Below are 21,305 nucleotides of genomic sequence, written 5' to 3'. Positions count from 1 at the left end.
ATTAAAATGAAAATGTAAAAAGAAAATAAATAATGTGCAAGTTAAACAGTACAGAACCAATTATTTCCAATAAAACATAGCGTATCATTTTTAATTTTCGTTGGTAAAACAACACTATTTGACCGTAGATCCACACGTCCTTATAAGCTGGAGGTCTGGTCACGCCTTGTTAATTTTTCACAAATATAGGCAACAAATTTAGATCAGTTTTCCAATTTACTATACGTAGGTAGCAACTTACACCCAAAGGGTCAAAAAACGAAAATTCGTTATCGGTGGGATTCGAACTGCCGATTGGCGGGGAAATAACGGATATTACAGTGGCGATGACCAATCAGCCATCAGAGAGAGAGAGAGAGAGAGAGAGAGGGAAGAAATTTCTTCAGAGAAAACTGACAAGCATACAACCTCAACTCACTCGGGGACGTAATTCATCTTGTTAGAATGTCAATTTTTTTTTTTTTTTTTTATCATTTTACAACCAGCTGCTTGTTTAACATATTATTATATGAAGGTCCTCGAGCAGAAGTAACGCAAATTAAAATTACTTTCGTTATGAAAATGACCAAGAAAATTACTCAGTGAAGATGGAAAAATGATTTCTTCGGAGTCTCCTCAGGGCAAATGAAAATCTCCGTGGAGTACTTCTGGATTCCAAATGTAATCTAAATTCATCGAAGTAATATTGATTTCTCGATGACATTGGCATCGTAACAGCTTTCATACGTGACTCGGGCAGTTGAATTGTGCCCTTAACGGTGACGCCCATAGGGACTAGCGCCGGCAGTGCTCCTCACGTGGCGCACCGTAGGCATTAATCGATGTTCCTTTTCAGCGTTTCCTCGGCTCCTAGCTCCATCCCCTTACGTTCCTTTCACTGTACCTCCGTTCATATTCTCTTTCCTCCATCGTACTTTCCACTCTCTCCTAGCAGTTGTTTCATGATGCAATTCTGAGGTTATACTTGATTATCAGTGAAGTATACTTTTATTATTATTATTATTATTCCTGCTGTTTTCATTCATGCATTTTCTTATGTAATTATTTTTAACAAGAGATCCCCACACCAGTACTAGTTCTAGAAGTCCATTAAAGAAAATAAGAAATAAATTGATAGATAAAATAGTATGAGTAACTTTAAATAGTTCCACTCCCGTGTCGTAAGAGTTACCTCATCCAGGCCCTCTCGTTTTGATCGTATGCATTGTGGCGGAGCAGTGAATTCTGAATAGTCTCTCTCTCTCTCTCTCTGAATCACCCGATTTCTCTGAATGAAGAGCACTTTTCGACAAAATTGAAATTCTGATACATGGCAATCTTTCTTACTTCACCATTCTGTATTCCACTCAGTCTATATAGATTTTCCATAACTATGAAATATCTTTCCATATACGTTCCTTATTACTGAGGAGCACTAATATATATGTTATTAGCTTTGGTTCCAACTATTGGACATAGGAATTTCATCATATTTCTTGCATTTGGATCTTAGGCTTTGTAGTGAGTGACAAGCATTAGTATATACGAATATGGTAGATTTATTACTTAATTGGCAAGAGTACGTGAAAAACGAAGTAACGTATCCGTAGATTTCATCGCTTTCCGATTTTATTTTTCCCATTACTGGCCATCTAAAGCATCAAAAGACACTCACTAACATTGATAGCGATCTTAGGATTCAATTCATAGGTTCCAGTCTCCCATGTTCGATCTTTCATTGAATCATCACTTGCACGTTCATTACGATGGTTCTTAATTTTCCACCCATAACTCTCATTCTGAGTTTCATCTTTCTTTCATGAATGCAGAGGTTAATAAATTGTCGCTACTCGCTGATTGAGGTTCATTTAATGCAAGAGAACACAGTCCAACGGAGTTACAGAATAACGGGGCACTGTAATTTGGTATGGAGGGTTTTAGTCTCTCAGTTGTTTAGACTCAGCTGAGGGAGTATTACCCTGAGGAACTCCCTTGCCACTTGTCAGTTTCCAACCAACACTTCGTGTGTGTGTGTGTGTATGTGTGTGGATTGTCTACGCATATACATTATAGCGCCTATATTGAGCGCTCTCTCTTTGTCAGTGTCCAAGCTCCACTCGTTTCTCTACATGCACTGACGAAATTTCTTCTCACTTCTCCGTTCCTTCAAAATTCGACAAGATATTTGGCTCCTTGACGGCGCTAAGCGGCCTAATATCTTTTTGAGAGTGCTTTTCTGTCAGTTCCACGGAAAACCATACGTGTTTGGTAATAGTGCATCTGAGATACCTGAGAACGATGATTTTTTTCAACAAGTTTAATTAGCATTAATTTTCGCATTGAGATTTTATAAAAAATATATGCTGTGTTAAAATACCACAGAAGCATTAAAATCATATTCAAAGAATAAATAATTCTACAGATTTTGCTGAAAATGTTTGAATTATTACTGAAATTTTGTTAACTTGGATCATAGGAGCGATGCTAATGCACTTTTAAAATAAGTAAGGAATATAGGGTCTTGTGGTATTTGGAAAGTATATAAAGGGAGGAAAATGAAACTAGTTGGATTGAAATATTAATTTATAGCTTTTCATCATGCACAATCATACTTGCATTCGTTTGCACATCGGCGTTTATTCAAATAAAAAAATAAACAAAAGTTGGAGGGTTGGCAACTACTATACATCGCGTCGTCTGTTCGGTAGAAGCCTGTCACTACTCACTGGTTTTGTTTACTTGCTGCTCACTGTCCTCGTTGTTGTATGTCGATGAAACTAATAGCATGGTAAGATACCGTATTCTAAGTAACCTTATTGTTGAATTAATACTGGATTAGTTACTAAAACGAGTAGGGCATAAACTGTATGTTTAGTAGGCTAATTGACAACATCAAAGAGTGTATTTTAGGTCACCAAATAGGCCAGCCTAGTCTGTCCTCGTTTTGATCATAATGGGCTACCTATTTACTATGAGATTCAGGGCCTCTGTAACACGGTTTTTTCGCAATAACTTTTTATCTATGCATTTCATAAATATCAACGCTTATTCAGAATACATATTATATCAACACCTAAATTTTGGTTGAATAAATTTGGTACTTATAATGTAAAAGTGACCCTTTTTTGAAGACGGGCCAACTTACTCAGAAAGGTTTCGAACGCACTCGTTACGTACTTATGACATCATTTCTTCCCTCTTTCTCGTGGATGATTGGCTATACGTAACGAAGGCTAAACCTCTGGCAACAATGACATACAAATTTAAAATACAGCAAAGCAGAAACACCTTTATGAAACTCTGGAACCTTCCCACTGACAAGTTGTCCATAATGAACAAACCAACAAAATATGTTAATAAATACAAAAACTGCGATTATTAGTCTAACTCCCAAAATAAGTTTCCAAAGAAATTACAGTCTACTTTATAGGTCACAATCAGATTGACAAGATGTAGGGAATAGTTGGTAATTACCAAAAACATAGTAGACAGCTTGATTTGATAACTGCTATATCCAATGTCAAGCAATTTTTATTTATCGGCTATCTACCTATTTACTGAAAAAAAAATAGCCGGTACCGTATTTTGGCTTTAAACCTTCACCATAAGTATCGTCAGAATGGTTGACTTCATGAGGCCTCCCCCACCACTTTCGCCTCGTTATAATTCAGGATAACACTGAAGGCTACCATGGGCATTGCTGGATTAGAAAATTTAACTTCTGGCTATAAAACTAATTTCTCGAGTAGTTGTAAGAAGTGCTAAATGATCCTCAAGGATCCCAGCAGTTTAATTCATGTATATTACTGTTATACTGTTTGCGGCACTACTGCTACAGTAGTATTACTACGCTAGCACTGATACCCCGCCCACATCTATGTATCGTTCCGCCATTCATAAAGTCTTGGGTTTCAGAGCCGATGGCATTTCTGTCTGGTGGATGGGCGGGGCAACATTTAGTCAAAAGGTGTTTATTTACCTTGCTTACGTAATGAATGTTTTTCGACTCTTGGCTCGTAATCATTGGCCATGGCGACGGCTAGTTCATTTTTTACTCTATAAAAATCAAAACTATCGGGTTTGAGCTATTGATAATGCTGACAAAATTTGTGTGTGTTGTAAAATATACATATGTCAACTTTCAGCTACATCCGATGCTTTGGCAAGGAGCAAAGTCCAAAAAACCGGTGTACAGAGACCCTGAATCTCATAGTAGTTAATACATTCCCATGTGTTTATCAATAAGTCTTTTATGGTAGGCTAGCGAAATGGACGCCAGTTTGCTGAAAGAAAGTAGTAGTATTTTTGGTTTCAGGGTTTGAATGGAGGAGCCTTGTGGGTAGGCTTAGGTAGTAACCTAGCCCTAGGTACATAGAAAAATACAAAATAACTTAAATCTTTTGTTAATAGTAGGCTACTCCAGTTGTGTGCAGATACTAGGCATAAGACTAACAGCAATTTTAGGACAGCCAATGTGTACTGGGGTGATGAGCATGGGTCTAGCTTAATATTTTGTCCAAGCCGTTTTGAAAGATGTACCTAACTTGATTCCCATGGCGCGAATGAAAATTGACTTTTGAGGACTTTCATTAGTGCTGCTATACCCCAGTACCCAGTTCTTCCTCAAACATTTGTGAGGAGGGGCTATACTTGAATTATTAGGTATCCTGTAAATGTTAGTCTAATCTGTCCTGCTTGTCTTGCCCTACCTAACCTATCCAAGGCTGGGGAAGAGCCGTGGCCCAGATTTCCCCCATCCCCTTCAATATTTACTGCCATTGAACCTTCAAATGGCTTTGATATCTTTTTCATGAGAACTATGATACATTTTCCGGTAAAACTTCAGAAGCATGCTGCAGCAGTTTTTTAAGGTTTAATGATGAAAAATGGCAAGAAATCACCAGAATGCTGTTGCAGAATGCATAGAAACATAAGGAAACCCTTTAAAATAAGAAACTTACTTACTCTCACACACATAATCTAACCCTAAACCTACTGCCAGAATTATAGGGACTCCAGTGGGAACTGGGGTTTTCGGGTGGGGGTGAGCAGGAGAAAAGGGTATTTGCGGGGCACTACCTAACCTACCACAACCGCCTAACCTAACCTAACCTAGGGCACCGTACCCCTACCTAGGCCGGGGCGGGGGGGGGGGGGGGGGGGGGGGGGGGGGTTAGTGAACCCCTCTTAAGGGCACTACATCTCTGGCACAGATCCACTAGTTTTTATGTATTTTCCGAGTACAATAGACGAAAATCACCATAACTTAAATAACAGTCACTACAAGAAGCTGGAATTTCGTCAACAGGATCTTGAATATTATCCAGTAAATGCTGCTCAGAAGAAGTGCTTGCTACTGGCTCAAGGTCTAAGAAGGAACTGAAATAGCATTGGTAGGATAATGCATTCTTGGCCGACAAACATTTTGAACACCCTCCCCCATTGGCCAAAGTTTCTGAGGTGTCAGAAAATGAAACTGTGCAAAATGGCCGGAAACGTGTAGGATGTTATAGTGTACTCATTTCTCTGTGGATTTTAGTAGTTACATGGATCATTAAAAGTGAACATTACCATGGAGGAAACCTCTCTCATTGAATCTCTCATATAATGACTATACTTTTTATATAGCTTGTCACATGCTCTTTCCATGTAGGTGATTATATTTTTTAATATCCAGTGCGGCATGCTTCTGAAGTTTTACCCATTTTCATTTTGATTTTGATTACATTTTCCAAGTAGTGAATTGCAATAATCTAAGTGAAAAAATAAACAAATTTAAGGAAATTTCACCAGCAGAGGGTCTAAAATTAACCCACAGCCTCTAAAGTCATTGTGAATGTGAGTAAGCATATAGGATTTAAATATGAACTGTCTTTTTTCTCTGTTTGTTTTTGAAATAACATTTTGCTCTTTGTGTTGAACATCCAGCTTCATTCTGGAATATCAGATTCAAGTGCCTTTTACTCATGTTGAGTAACATATCAAATGCATGGCTTGAGTAACATATCAAATGCATAGCCATAATATCTATATACTAACCTCACAGCTTGTTTGGATAAGCATCCATGAAAAAAGTTCACATTTCCATATCAGTGATATGAGTAGCACACAAATACAAATTGGAATGAGGATGGTTAGACTCTATTCTCAGGTTGGGTTAGAAAAGTGGCATCATCAAGAGTCTGATGTGATGTTTTTGGTAGTAATAGTATGCTTTGAGGAAATGACAAGTTATTGGCATCATGAATCAATAGATTACAAGGGTACCCAGCCATTGTTGTAATACTGGGCACACTATTTGCCAGAGATCATGTAATAAACCCAGTCTCTTCATAAGAACATCCTCTCAACTATAGTCCAGTTCAGTATGCCTCAGTGACAGTCAGCTAATGTATTCAGTCACATTTGAGTAAGTCATTTGGGTCATGTGTGTGATGTAGCTATCATTGATTTTCTTTTGTGCTAAGCAAGAATGCTTACAGGGTATCATTGATGTTCACATCTGTGCCATAAGTTGTGTACAGTATTTTTTTTGTTTGCCATGCCACTTCCAACTTGGACAAGGTATCATTTACCGGGTAACTGGGGCACTGAGCTTCCTCGAGAATTACATAAATATTAAGCTTCATTGGTACTGCATATGTAGCACATTATACCATGAATGCCCCAGGTACCAAGTTGCTATTTTTTCACTATTGTGCAGTTATCATATCTGATTTCTTCTTTCAGTGCCACTGAGACTGATACTTAAAATTAGTGTTTTTTATGCCGTGAATGCCAGGCCCCTTTATTGGAATTATTTTGACATTTACATATTATCTTTTGTTTTCATCTGTTTATAGTGCACTTAATAGTCTTTTATTCATGGTTTTGGTGGTATTTTGAAACAGATGAACATTTTAGTGCGATGAAGGTTTTTGCTTGCCAAATATAGGATCACCTGTTACTTTTTTAAGGTTATTTCATGTGCCATTTGTTGGTGACATGGCAGTTAAGACATCAGTTGACAGCTGACAGTTGTTTCATGTGTTGTCACGATTAGGAGATGGTAATGATAGTCTTGTCCCCATCAGGAAATATATGGAACGCAGGTCCTGTTGGGAGAGTGCAGTAGGGAACTCCTTCACAAGAAGTCATCATAATCTGGTTGCATCTTTTATGGGTTAGACATGAAATATAGGTTTCTGGCAAACTTGTGTCTTGTGGAGTTTGTCTGAAATCCTATCTGATCTACATTTGTTTCCATTTATGTTGCTTTGATGACCAACTGTTCTAAAATGCTTCTTATTATGTGCTCCAATCAATATGTATTTGAATTTTTTTTTTTTTTTTTTAAGATATATGGCATTGAGTTCCCTTCTTAATGATGTATGTATGGGACTTTCGATTTTTACATACCCTACATGGTTTCTTGTTTGTGATACAGTACCTTATGTTCTTGGTAAACAGTTTTCTGGAAATATATGTAACTGCAGTGTGGCTTCACAAATCTCTGTTATATTTCAGATTTGTCTGTTCAAGGTACACATACTACAACTTGCTTTATAGAGACATTTTTACAATCAAGAGTGGAGACGACAAAGAGGTCCATGGGGGACTGGTCCCCCCCCCCCCCCCCCCCCCCCCCCCCTGCTATATCCGGTGTGCACAGAGTAGGTGTACTTTTTTCTTAATTCCTTTTATTGCATAGAGCATCTTGAACAAAATAGTGGAGGTTTTGTGTACGTGAATGTTAAATGTGATGATCTTATTTGGGATTTGTCAGCCAGATATAGATCAGAATTACTTAATGATTTTTATAACTTTTTTATTATCATTGTATTCCCAGCACCTGAGGTATAATACTAATTTGTATATTTGAGGTACCAGACCATTATCAGAATGGTTAATACTTGCATTCTGTATAAGAAATTAAGTGGTTTTGTTCTTATTTAGGGGGCCCAGTTTTCCATGGATTGAAAAATATGAGAATTCGAGAGTAGTTTCAGGAACTGAAAATTATGTTTTCCCGTCGTACATTTAATTAGTTTGTGCTTTTATTTATTTCATTAAAGTTGTGTTTATGTTTATTGTAGTTTTCTATGATTAATTGTTAATGGATGAAAATTGTGTAAGAGACAAGATTTTGCTACCTTATTATACAAGTACCTAATAACTTTTGTTCTTATGAAGGGGACAATCTTCTAATTATTGTGAAGTCAGAGCTATTTTGACCTCTGACCATTTTCTGTTTTAAAATTACCGCAAGTTAACTTTAATTATAAGTCTCAGCCCAACAGTAGGAGCACAGTTATCCTAAGAACAATTCTTGGAGCCCTGCATGTCAGTATTTTATTTTTTCTATTGTTTCAGACCTTTAGAATATAAGACTGAGAATGAGAACCATACCACTCCTACAAAAAGTGAATATTTGCAAGAAACTGGCAACTGCGCCCTGTTTAAAGGCAACAGTGAATTATTGATTTGTGGGTGCTGGTTGAAACAGATACCCAAAAGGTTCTTGAACTGTCATTCACTTACCCTTGGTAGTTTATATTGAAATTTCATTTCCTAATGATGGATGTTCCTGTACGACCCTACGATGAATTAAAAATTGTTAATTCTGATGTAACAGCTGCGAACATTCTTGAGGAGTGACAAATGTTGAGTGTGGAGTGACTAAAGGTGATTAGGAAGATGATTCACATTCAGAATTGAGTGAAGGCAGGAACTTTCGAGTTGATAGACTGCAAAAATGAGAGAAGTCCTTTATGTCCCTCTCCTGCCTCATTTCTCGGCAGATATCTTGTATGGTAAGAGCAAAAGCACAACAGAATTTGCTGTGATGAGATGGGATTACAACATATACCTCATAGACATTCCAGCTGAAACTTTGGGAGGCTTTGGGAGCACTGGATAGGTTTGAGTAACTAGAGGTATGTAGATTTCAACAGATGAGTAAAGATTCATCGGGCACTTTGGAAGCAAAACTTTAAATTTTGAATTACATGATCTCCCCTTTTATTTGTGGCTCTTACATTAAGATCATGCCAGTTTTTAAAACATGAGGACTAATCACAGGAATCTAACAGCAAGACGGCACATGCTGCACCTGCTGCTGTAAGCCTTGTGAAACAATCTAGAGATGACCCTCAGGCTCCGTTGAATGCTAAGCAGTCTGAGTTCTTATCTACTGCATACTGATCGTCCTTGATGGTATTGTCATCAGAGTAGTTTACCACGAAAACTGAGTCCCCTAAACTATCCTTGTTTGTTGTTGTAGGTTAAGCTGACCTTATGCCAGCACGGGCTCTTGCTCATAGAGTAGCCAGTAAGGAGTAGCTATCCTTCATAAGGCTGACCTGAAGTGCTTTTTCTCGAACTGGGGACAAATATTGGTGGACAGTAGTATGAGGTACGAAGTTTGAGAACTTGATGGGAAAAAAACCTAGGAGTAAGTAAGAAACTTAAAGGACTCAAAGCAATGCACCTTAAGTGAAAGTTTCACAGCAAAGAACTTTCAGTGTGGCCTTTAGTTCAATGGAAATTCCTTTGTATTCAGTCTGTTATCAGCTCAGTAGTGCAAGGGCTGAATGCAGTTTCTGTTTTACTAGACACTGCTAAAATGTCTTACTGTTTCAACTCATGCTGATGTAGGGAAACACTTATAATGACTAAGATACTCTCAAGATGAAACTAAAAGGAAGACGCAGTTATCTGGAACAAGAAGAAAAGCCATTATTGAAATTACCTGATTTTGAATTTTAACTGCAAACGGAATATCAAGGAAAGGAGAGAAAATTGTCAACACGGGAAGAGGAATATATTCGAATTAATCTGAAATAACAAAAATCAAAGTAAATAAACAAAACTTCATGTGAGGAAACATCTTGGAAGAAAGATTCCAGAGAAATGGAAGTAACTCTACTACCTTCCTTGAAATGATAAGCACCAGAATCTACAACAATGCCTGCTGCGTGAGTTTGGGTATTGGACAATATGACAGCTTGACACCTCGTCAAGATTATGCTACAGATATACCTTGGTGGGTATTGTACTTCCTGTGCAAACTCGTCAATGTAAGGGAATGTGACAGTCCGATCGGGCACCTGTTGGCTGGGGTGAAGCTTTAGGGTGTCAGGGAAGTACCCTACATTGATGCCATCCCGTTTTCCAAAGTCTCCTGCCCATACAAGAAGCATCGCGTGAATTAAACCCTTGGACATGTATTTGGTCTTCCTGCTTTTTAAGGGAGCTTTTGGTAACCAGTTACAATGAAGTGTACTTGAAACAAGGACTCCTGCGTAGTGTTGACGTGGTTGACATTTAAGTAAACTAAAAATGTCTGAACATTGGTGATATTTCATTTTCATTCATTCAAATCTTTTAATTTAAATCTCTATTTTAAGAAAGTTAACGTAAGAAGCACACATTATTTTGTAACTAAGGTAATGTAAGGATATATAAGAGCTAAGGTAACATAAGATGCACTCATTATTTGTAACTAAGGTAACGTAGGATATATAAAAGCTCAATGGGGTAATGCAAGATGCACCCATTATTTTGACTTGCATTAAGTAAGTGACAGTATTCACATAGATGTTGTGAGCTAGATGTGGACATAGTATTGTACTTTTGTTGGGTTCAAAGGGCTTTCAGATGGTCTTACTGATGTAATGGTATAAATAGACTTCAGGTTTATTACTGTGTAAATCACAAGGATTAATACAGCATCAAATATTCTAATGTCTTTTAGAGAAAGAAATAAAATCATTTCATATTCAGAGTAAATTAGAGTCATTATCTGCTTGAAAAGAAGTGAAAAGTACTTAGTTAGGTGGCCTTTTGAAAACGGAAAGGTCTTAAGTTAGTTAAGTAGAACTTGGAAAAGATCACAAAGTTACAGGTGTGACAGGCATTTTCCCTAGAAAAGATCACAGTTACAAGAGTGACAGGAATTTTTCTAGTCCTCTGTGTCCAGGATTATATCTGGTTCTGTGATTTAAACACATTTGTGAATTTCAGGTAAGTAGTAGCTCTATCAGTAAGGTAAAATGTCAGCAGGACTGTCTCAAGTTAAAATAAATTCTTGTGATCATTATGAAGTTATTCAGACCTAATTCAGCCCAACTTAACCAACTGGAAGGTGTCCTAGAGAGAGGATGTTTCCAGTAACTAGAAGTTGCCTTCATGTTATTCCGAACCATTTATACTACTTCAGTCTACTGTCAAATAATTAATTATACTCATACACAATGCTGCCTGCAGTTGTCATTTCACCTTGTTAACCCTCGTGTTTCTGTATTTCCTTTCCCCTTGGTTGAGAGCTACTGTTATAATGCTTTTAAAAGCCAACTTGCAGGCTCCGTTTCAGTTACAATCCACCTCCCTTGTGTTTGTTTTCCTTCTGCAAGGGGTAACTGCTCTGGGACTCCACTGAAACAAGAGAGAAATCGTTATTGTTGATAATGCTGTAAAAAAAAGGAGAGAGAGAGAGAGAGAGATTGATTGATTGATTGATTTTGTTTGTCATGAGTTTCAATCTGGGAAAGTTTGACTTTCTATAGGTTCCCTTGTCTGCGCGGCCCAGGAAAGACTCCTTTGTACCAACAAAATCAGAAAACAGCCCCTAGTGTGTGTGTGTGTGTGGGGGGGGGGGGGGGGGGGGACACTAAAGTATTGGTAAAATATTATGAAAAATATTTTACTTTGTAGTTTTCATCATGGTTTGATTACTACGGAAATAAAAGTATGCTGTTTAAGTTTTTGTTTTTTATTACTCCTATTGAATTACATTTTCTTAAGAGTACACAATAATGGTTGTTATTTTGTAGTAAATCATAATATATGATTATCACAGCACAATGTCAAGACAAGTACCTTAATACAACATATGTCATAATGAAAGACTACATATTATAATACTGTACATTAATTGTCTTTTACTATAAAGATAGATAGGCCCATGAAAAAACTATATACACATTGCTGCCATATACAATGTATTATACCAATACTTTATGTATTTCTTCGATTACCAGTGAATTTCACCAGTGACCAGAAATGCAAAGTATTGGTATTCAAAATACACAGTTGCAATTTGCATATAGTGTTTTTAGGGACCTTTTTATCTTCATAACACATGCTGACAGTATAGTAAATACAGTGTACATAATAGTTACATTCAGCAATGTGTACATACACAAAAGTCTACTCATGTTACAAAGTATGATGATGCAAGCTCATTTTCTAAATCAAAATTTAGACATCAAACCAGATTAAGGGACTACAGTGAATAGTAAACAATAATATCAACACAGAACAGGATAATGCCTTGAAACTGTTATGCTTCAATCCCCAAACTTGTTTCACATTACAAAGTACATTCTTGTGAAAACAACGGGAGTCATTTAAGTTCAGAAGCCAACAAATTGTCTTTCTAACCTGGCCACTTATCAATATCTATGTTATTTCGAATACTACAGATTAAAATGCAATAATTGCTTTTAAGGGAAAAACTTTGCATTACTTTAATGCACAAGCCCTTGGGAACAAATGAAAAGTTGAAAAAAGTTGGAGTTATAATATTAAAAGTAGGAGTGCCCCATGCATATATGTGATATTTCAAATGTGACATTTTAAGCATTTAAATGCATACATGCATTAACGTTTAAATTTCATCATCAGAATAATCAGTCACTACAAGCAAGCAGTTGTAACTTGCTCCATTATATTACAAATACTTTTTTTTTTTTTTTAAGGGGGAACCCAACCAAGCCTACACCCCTGACCAACCAAGCAATGAGGTATTTTTCTAGCTTGTTCAAGTTTACAAATCCAATTATGAAAAAAAACAAATAATTATGAAACAAAGCTACAAACATAGAGCCTGCATATAATGCTACCTCAAACTAAATTACCACAATATTTGTCAGTCACTGAGGTGCACTATCACAAGTTTTTTTTTTGTTATACATAAGCAATTTTCATATGAAATTTTCCTCCGTTTAGTAGATGATTAAATTTTCTCCAACTTTGCATTCTATAAGATTAGATGACAGCCTATATATAAACCGAAATGATCGTCACTAATAATGTAGTTAATCAACAAATCAATAACCAAACGCATTGCTGAACTCATTCAACACACTTCTGTATGCTTATATCTATTCAATTATAAACGAAAATTTTTTTAATCATTTAAACCCTAGTAGGAAAAGTAGGAGCACTAGGGATGCCCGCACAAGGGACTGCAACATTACTACACAAGCCTATGTAGTGTCTTTTTGTAACCTGAATACGTACGTCCCAGCTATCTGTGTTAACTATACATTGGGTAGTATGGTGCATTTACCTATTGATTAAAGTAGCAAAATTACTTGCAACTTAAAAACTGTACAAAACTTTAATGCAGCACGTTATACTGTAGAACTGCTTTGAGAAACCTTGTCAAAATTATGCTGTAACTAATAACTTAAGGAAAAACTTAGCATATTAACTTTTATCTAAATGAAAATTTCATAAGACTCATTTTTGGTCAAAAACAAAATCCTTTGTGGTCTCTTCCAAGGGATTTTTCCTCACTGGTTTAGTTCTTATTAAAACAAGTATTTCAAGAAACTGTCATTTTGTTACAAATAAATGGGGTCTACTTGACGAGGTTTCAAACCTAATTTGTCTCCACCAGCTTGCTTGCTCACAAGATTTGATGTCGGGGACAAAGAAATCTTTTTTTCCTTGTCACTTCTGCTACCCCGTACAGAATCTATAAAATAATAAAGTGGTAAAATGCAATCTTATGCATAAAGTGGAAAAATAAAAATGGGCGCTAAAGCTAGCTACTCAAGGTTTAGTTGTAATGTCTTACTTAAGATATCAATTTGAAAAAAGTACCGTATTACTGCCATTGAACATAAACACACTAAAGTGACATGAGGTACCGTTTATGTTCAGGTTCAAGTGACTGAGTACCCCAAAATCAAATCTTGTGCATTAATTGCTATAGTAGCTCACCAATATAACGGCTTGCTGTATATCGTACATCCGGATATATCGGTGTGAAATAGAAATATCGATTTGAATGTTTTCGCCTCCGGATTGAGCGTTGAACATTCTTTATTAATTTACACTGCTTTCAACTAAATATTTTGCCGAAGCTTTTACTGTCCTGCAGTTTTTATCATAATAATTTACGGGTACTGTTTGTTTAAGTAAATAAGACCTTATATCCCCGTCCCATTTGGGAATTGAGACAGTGAATGTCGGTAAAATGCAATCAGCTGATTATTTTAATAATGTAAACAAAAACAAAACCAGAAAGGAAATGGCACATCATCGCCTCTGGTAATATTTTTTAATACGATAATATACATACAATATGATTAGATATATAAAAACAAGACTTATTAAAAATTATCATTATTCTCATTACAACTATTGTTCGACTTTTGCACATGAATATCTATCAGTGTAATACAAGGTGCACGCTACAGTATTCCCCAACTGTAACCGAGTACCAGAACCTTTCCTGGAAAAAAAGAAAAAAGCGGGACGCCATATCTTAAACATAACCATAGAATTTTCTTGAAAATAATCTCACTGTTTCCCACACCAATTTCTATATAAAGTAAATCTTAAAACCAACGTAAAAGAAAAAAAAAAACATCTTAAAGCCAACGTAACCTAACCTGGGGCATGGCAATAATAAAAAAAACCATGGTGTGCAATACTATTACGTATACATCTCGGGGATTTGACCGGGACAATAGTCAGTCTCTCTCTCTCTCTCTCTCTCTCTTTCTCTCTCTCTCTCTCTCTCTCTACATTTCATCGCCCGTAATACAATACTTATGATGCTCCTTCATCCTCCACTAAACAATTCCGGTCTATAGAATTGCGGATGAATCGATTGTAAACCTGTACCGACATATATATTATTATATATATATATATATAATATATATATATATATATATATATATATATATATATATATTATATATATGTCGGTACAGGTTTACAATCGATTCATCCGCAATTCTATAGACCGAATTGTTTAGTGGAGGATGAAGGAGCATCATAAGTATTCCATTGGGTGAAGCCACCACTGAGAATTGACATTGTTAAACAACTTAACACCTTTAACACAACTTTTCATGAACGCTCGATAGCTACGACAAAATACATCAGCAATTAGCCGTTTCTCAATTGTTTATATATATATATATATATATATATATATATATATATATATATATATATTTAATATATAGATATATATATATATATATATATATATATATATATATATATATATATATATATATATATATATATATATAAACAATTGAGAACGGCTAATTGCTGATGTATTTTGTCGTAGCTATCGAGCGTTCATGAAAAGTTGTGTTAAAAGTGTTAAGTTGTTTAACAATGCCAATTCTCAGTGGTGGCTTCACCCAGTGGAGATCTTAAGGAAGGAGACCAGTAAATTAAAGCGGCAGATTATAGCAGAAGCTGAATAAAACGATAATGGGAAGGCAAAAGTGATGTCCGGAACTGCGAAATCACACTTACTGCTTATACAGTCAAGAAGTGTCACATTTTAAACCCAACTTTGCTTAATTGACAAGAATTCTATATGGAATAATATTTCTTCTAACAAGTAATAAGAACGAAGATATTAGTAAGTACTCAATTAGCCAGATTTGAGAATGTAAACAATATCAAACGAAAAGGTGTACAATGACAACGTTTGTATTCTGTAATATAATACCAATATATAATAACTTGCTATAAACTGTAAATGAATATAACGAGTGAAGCAACCCGAAGCAATATTTTATCTAAACAATTATTATCATCAATATATAATAGCTGTACTGTTTAACTTTGGCAAATGATTAAATTTCGGTATACAGTGGACGCCCCCAGACACGAGGGGATACTCAGAACCCCATCTAAAAAAGCTTATAACTGCCTATCTTGAAAATTCAAATACTAAATGTATACCTTACAATATCATACATCAAATACATTACTCTATTAATCTTTGAAATTATATTGTTAATTACTCAAAGTCAACTTGAACATTATTGCCTTATAAATATATACATACGTAATTCTAACCCTTCCAGCCAGAGAGAGAGAGGAGAGAGTTTTATCTCTTTAATCTCCCGGGAATTGTTATCCTATTTCTCTTTAATACTCCCCACAAAAAAAAAAAAAAAAAAAAAAAAAAAAAAACAAAAAAAAAAAAAAAAAAAATGTGCGAGGGAATAGTGAGAATACGAATCCGGGGGTATATACAACGATATAACAAGAAGTTGGAACCTGAGTATAACTGTACCTAAGGTTTTACCTAAGCAGGCTAACTGCTCAGAATACAGAGTAGGCTCCGACACTTCAAACCGATATATGGTGAGCTATTATTTTCATTCAGTAGTTTTACCATATCAGCAAGTCAGAATATTGATGAGTATTGAATGCTAAGTGGGATATGTTGTTTTCCAAAATGGGACACTTTGCTGGTGAAACGTTAACACTTAAACTAAATTCCGATTTGCACTCTATGCTTATGGGGACTGGGCCATTCATTAAGAACACACAGGTCATGAGGGTGTAACACATCGAGAAAGACTTGATTGATTTGTTGACTTCAAGTAATTTTTTTTTGTTTTTACTTAAAAGAATACCAGAAGTCAGCAAAGGGGCAGATCATAAACTCAGACATTCAAGATAATAGGTTTGTGTGATGTTAAATGATTGCTACGTACCTGGAATGGTTCCATTTAATTTGTTTACAGTAACTGCAAATTGCACACTTGTTTTTTCGAAGTAACTAAGCAAAAATAAATAAATAAATAGAAAATAAAATAATAAATAAGACTAAAATAAATAAATTTAAATTAAAAAATAAGTGCAGTAATATAACAAGCTAATCATTTTTCTTTATTTTTACGATGTAACAAGCTAGCCAATTTTGTTTATAGTCTAACAGCTAGAACAAAGGCAACATGAAAAGTAATACTTAAGCGAGAAAAGAAAATCAATCATACTCTCTGGTGATTCCTCCGAATTTATTACCATTTACAATAACTCTCTCTCTCTCTCTCTCTCTCTCTCTCTCTCTAGACTGATTTCACTCTGGGGGTCCAGTTTAGTTTGTTGGCTCTGTCCATAAGGGTTTTTAGCTGAAGATTTGAAGAGAGAGAGAGAGAGAAGATTTTGTAGCTAAGCCATTCACAGGCCATAAAATACATGGCAACCCACATGCAAATCTTATACTCAAAGTTGTTACACTCTGTAAAACAATTCAACACCAACACATTAGCTCTTGGCAAGATATTACATACAACAATGAACATATCAAGATCCAAGTAAAAGGTTTATGACTATTTCATTCAATGAAATTTAGGTTGTCAAGCCAAGCACTGGGATACTTTCATCCTTGAAGCACTTCCCTAAGCAAAAATATGAAGTTGGAGTGCTTGGACAGCAGATCAAGATCAAGAAAACAAAGGTGAAGTACAAGAATCTAAAGGTGAAACTGTGAGCCAACCCCACAGTTGCACTCTGAATTACATTAATGAGTTTTTGTTGTTGTTGTTGATAGTATACAGAAAGGGAAAAGAAATTTACTTATCAGTTTAAGGGGGAAAACTTGGGTTGTAATTAATGGCAATGGGTTTGTGGGCAGGTTTGCATGAAAAAAAGAAATCTAATAATTCCTTATTTTAAAGTATTTATCTATTTTTTGCTTTAGTTTTAAATATTAAAATTTGTCTTTTTTCCTGTTATAGGAGCCTACTTCTCCCCTCTCAATAGTTGGATCTAAAATAAGATGACGTAGTGTCATTCCAGCTAAACTGCTGTATTTGGTAAAGCAATTGTCCAAAAGGTAACATGGAAGCCATGTCAACTTTCAACATTGTCAAGTCTGTTTATTGAACGATCCCTAGAGTTTAAGCCATAGGTTAAACAAGTGTTATGTCCTCTTTGTGAAGGTGCATATTTTTCAAAGGTAGTTCATAGCTTAGGCTGTCTCTTCTTTCATAATGGTATGCATCACTATTTTTCCTATGCAATCGAACAGAGAGACAATGAGCTACTAACGTTAGAAATTATCCATCGATATGAGGAACTTCTTGTCCACTTTGCCAGTGTATGTGAGCTGCATATGATTTTCAGTTTTAAAAAGGCTTATGCTAACCTAATCCAGATTGGAGCCCTTAGGATGAAGGGAAACGTAATATGAAGTGTTACTATATATATGTACATTTGTCAACTGTTTTTTGTCAGTTGGATTTCGTAGATTAAGTAGCCACTGTAGCAAATTGGCGTTCTTGAGGTATAAGGTGTGAAAGTGGAAAGTTTTCCTGAGAATAATTTACTTTCTCAAGAAAATAAGAATTTCATTGTTTATAAATCATGTCTAATTTTGAGAACCTAGGGTTGTAAAGGGGCCAAAATTCCATTTATTAGTTGTAAGTTAATTTTAAGAATTTTTGTCTGGATAGCCTTACATATTTTCACTTGAAAACCATCTGTCTTTGCTTTAATTGTTGCTTTAATTCTCATTTGGCTACAGCAGAGGGTGGAAAGCAACACTGAAAAAAGAAAGCAGTAATGGAGAGGTAAAAAATTAACAGGTTAGTGCTAGTAATATAGAATTGAATGGAATACCGAGTTTTAGGTTTAAAGGCCAAGCACTAAGACCTATAAGGTCATTCAGTGCGGGGTGGAGCTGGGGGCTTAAGGGATGCTGGAAACTCCCTCCAGTAATGTCCTGTGTGCAATTCCCTCACCCCTCCCTCAGGGGCAAATGCTGTATAAGGTTCAACAAATACACTTCATCTTCGGGTCATTGCAGCTAAATAAAAACATCTGGGCACTTTTCCCTTTTTAAATTTTTTTTTCAACAACCAATTGCATAACCATTGAATTAAACCTTCACTGTCATCATCTTTCTTACAGAACCAGAAAATCAACAAAATACCTTCTGTGCTTTATGGAGTTCCAGTGGTAAATGACATTTCTCTTGTACACTACATCTATTAATGTAAGGTGAAGGACACTTTTCTAGTGCGTCAATCTGAAAGACAAAATACACAAGTTACTGTAAGGAACTTTCAAATTTTGTTATAGGTTTCACAGGCAGCAGCATCTTCTAAAAGTAGGAAGTTTTTTTTAAATCTCTGCCAGATTGAACTGCAAACCCAACCAAATATTTTGTTGTGCATTGAATAGGACGACAATGTCTATTAACTTTAGAAATTACCCATTGATATGTGGAACTTCTGGCCAAGTACTTGGTAATGTATGGAGAAGACTTATGCTAATCTAAACCAGATTGAAGCCCTTAGGATGAAGGAAAAAGTAATATGAAAGTGTTATTATATATAGTATATACAATTACATATATCCGTCAACTGTTTTTCGTCAGTTGGGTTTCAAAGGTTAAGTAGTTATAGAAAACTGATGTGTTCTTGAGGTATGAGTGTGAAAGTGGAATATTCTCCAGAGAAATGCCTTATTTTTAAGATAAAAGAATTTCATTGTTAATATATCATGTAAATATATCTGTATTTACAATGTTCTAATTTTGAGCACGCAAGGTTGTAAAGGCGCCAAAATTCCATTTATTAGCATAGTTTTAAGTACCAATTAGGTTAAGAATTTTTGTCTGGATAGCCTTACATATTTTCACTTGAAATCATCTGCCTTTGCTTTAATTCTCATTTGGTTGCAACAGAGGATGGAAAGCAACACTAGAGAAAGAAAGCAGTAATGGAGGTCAAGTAAAAAGACTAAACCGGGGGTAGAGCTGGGGGGCTTAAGGGATGCTGCAGACAACCTGTAGTAATGCCCAGGTAATATTACCCCACCCTCCCCACAGGGTTCAACAAATACTGCATCCTTAGGTCATTGCAGCTACATAAAAACATCTAGGTAGCTTTTTTTTTCTTCAAACAACCCATTGCATAAACAATAGATTAAAACCTTCACTATCATCGTCTTTCCCATAGAACTAAGAAAATGAACAAAATACCTACTGTGCAGTATGGAGGTCCAATGGTAAATGTGTCTTCTACTCTACATCTATTGATGTACGTTGAAGAACTATACTAGTGCATCGATCTGGAAGACAAAATACCCAAGTTACGCTAAGGAACCTTTTAATTTTGTTCAAGGTTTCACAGGCAGCATCTGCTTCTATAAATAGGACGTTTTAAATCTGCTAGATTGCACTGAAAACCCAACCAAGTATTTCACTACACTTATGTAAGTTTAGAAAATTATGGTTCGGCTTCACCCTTTATGGGTAAACTGCCTATAGAGTAACCTCTCCTGAATTCTGTCAACAGTGCTAAAGATCTGTCTGACAATGCTAGTGGATTGGATCTGGTTGGCCAGCCAAATGCTTGTTGGGCCAACTCAAGGTCACATAAGACACATTGCTTTAGGTTATTGTAAATCAGGAAGTGTCTCATTAACTTTTGTTAGAAAGGGTGGAAAGTCTGAAGGAAGAAAGGAATATGGACGGAGGTACATTAAAAAGGAACAAAAGAAGTTGCAGCTAGGGCCAAAGGGACACTACAAAGGACCTTAAGTATGCCTACAGTGCACCATGGGAAGCATTACTTACTTATTTTTTTTACAGCATCCCTTCAGCCTCTAGCTATAACCCCTTTCATTCCTTTTACTATACCTCTGTTAACATTCTCTCTTCTATATTGTGGTGGCATTTAGAAGTTTGGGTTTGTGTGATTACGTTTGTGTTTTTGAAAATCATTACATAGTTACATTTAAGTTTTCTATATTTATTTTGTGTTTGTTAGTGTGTAGGGTAGAGCGATGGGGCTCCCCTTCACCTGAGCTGTGTGAGCCTTCAGCTGTAATAGGATGGAGAGAGAGCAAGAAATAAAAGAAGCGCAAACCTAAGAACGGAGATTTTCCTTCAAAGGACAGAGTGTCAGAATATTATGAATGGGACAATGAAACAACAGCGAAAGAACTACTACTCTGAAGAAGAGGCAATTGGAAGAGTAGTTGGAAACAGAGAGATAAGGTAAGGAGGATGAGAACATAAGTGAGAAGAATGTGAAGCTGCCAGATTGCCAAAAAAAAAAAAAAAAAAAAACGCACTTGGTCAGGCCACTGTAGAGTTGTTCATAACAGTCTGCTAAACTCTGGGGCTCAATTGATGGTTGTGTTCTTTCCCATGAAAGCATTTGCTCTTGTGATTTGAGATTCCTCAGAACTTACTCAGGTGAAAGACATTGAGGAGCGAGGTGTGACATTATTTATTTTGGACAAGAAATGTTTGAGATTGTATGTTGGTTTGT

At 35.9% G+C, this 21,305-nt stretch overlaps 1 long non-coding RNA gene across 1 annotated transcript in view; it reads left to right on the top strand.

Annotated features, from left to right (window-relative positions):
- Positions 1 to 7,569, top strand: part of LOC135226335 (uncharacterized) — a 25,667-nt gene extending 18,098 nt beyond the window's left edge. Inside the window, exon 3 of the long non-coding RNA XR_010317203.1 lies at positions 7,486 to 7,569. This is a non-coding gene — a long non-coding RNA (uncharacterized LOC135226335). The remainder of the gene's footprint in view (positions 1 to 7,485) is intronic.
- Positions 7,570 to 21,305: the final 13,736 nt, after the last annotated feature.

Source organism: Macrobrachium nipponense, chromosome 14 (assembly GCF_015104395.2).
Source record: "Macrobrachium nipponense isolate FS-2020 chromosome 14, ASM1510439v2, whole genome shotgun sequence".
Taxonomy (NCBI): domain Eukaryota; kingdom Metazoa; phylum Arthropoda; class Malacostraca; order Decapoda; family Palaemonidae; genus Macrobrachium; species Macrobrachium nipponense.
The sequence above is the reverse complement of the archived record's forward strand: the minus strand, read 5'-3'. Positions and strand labels throughout refer to the sequence as shown.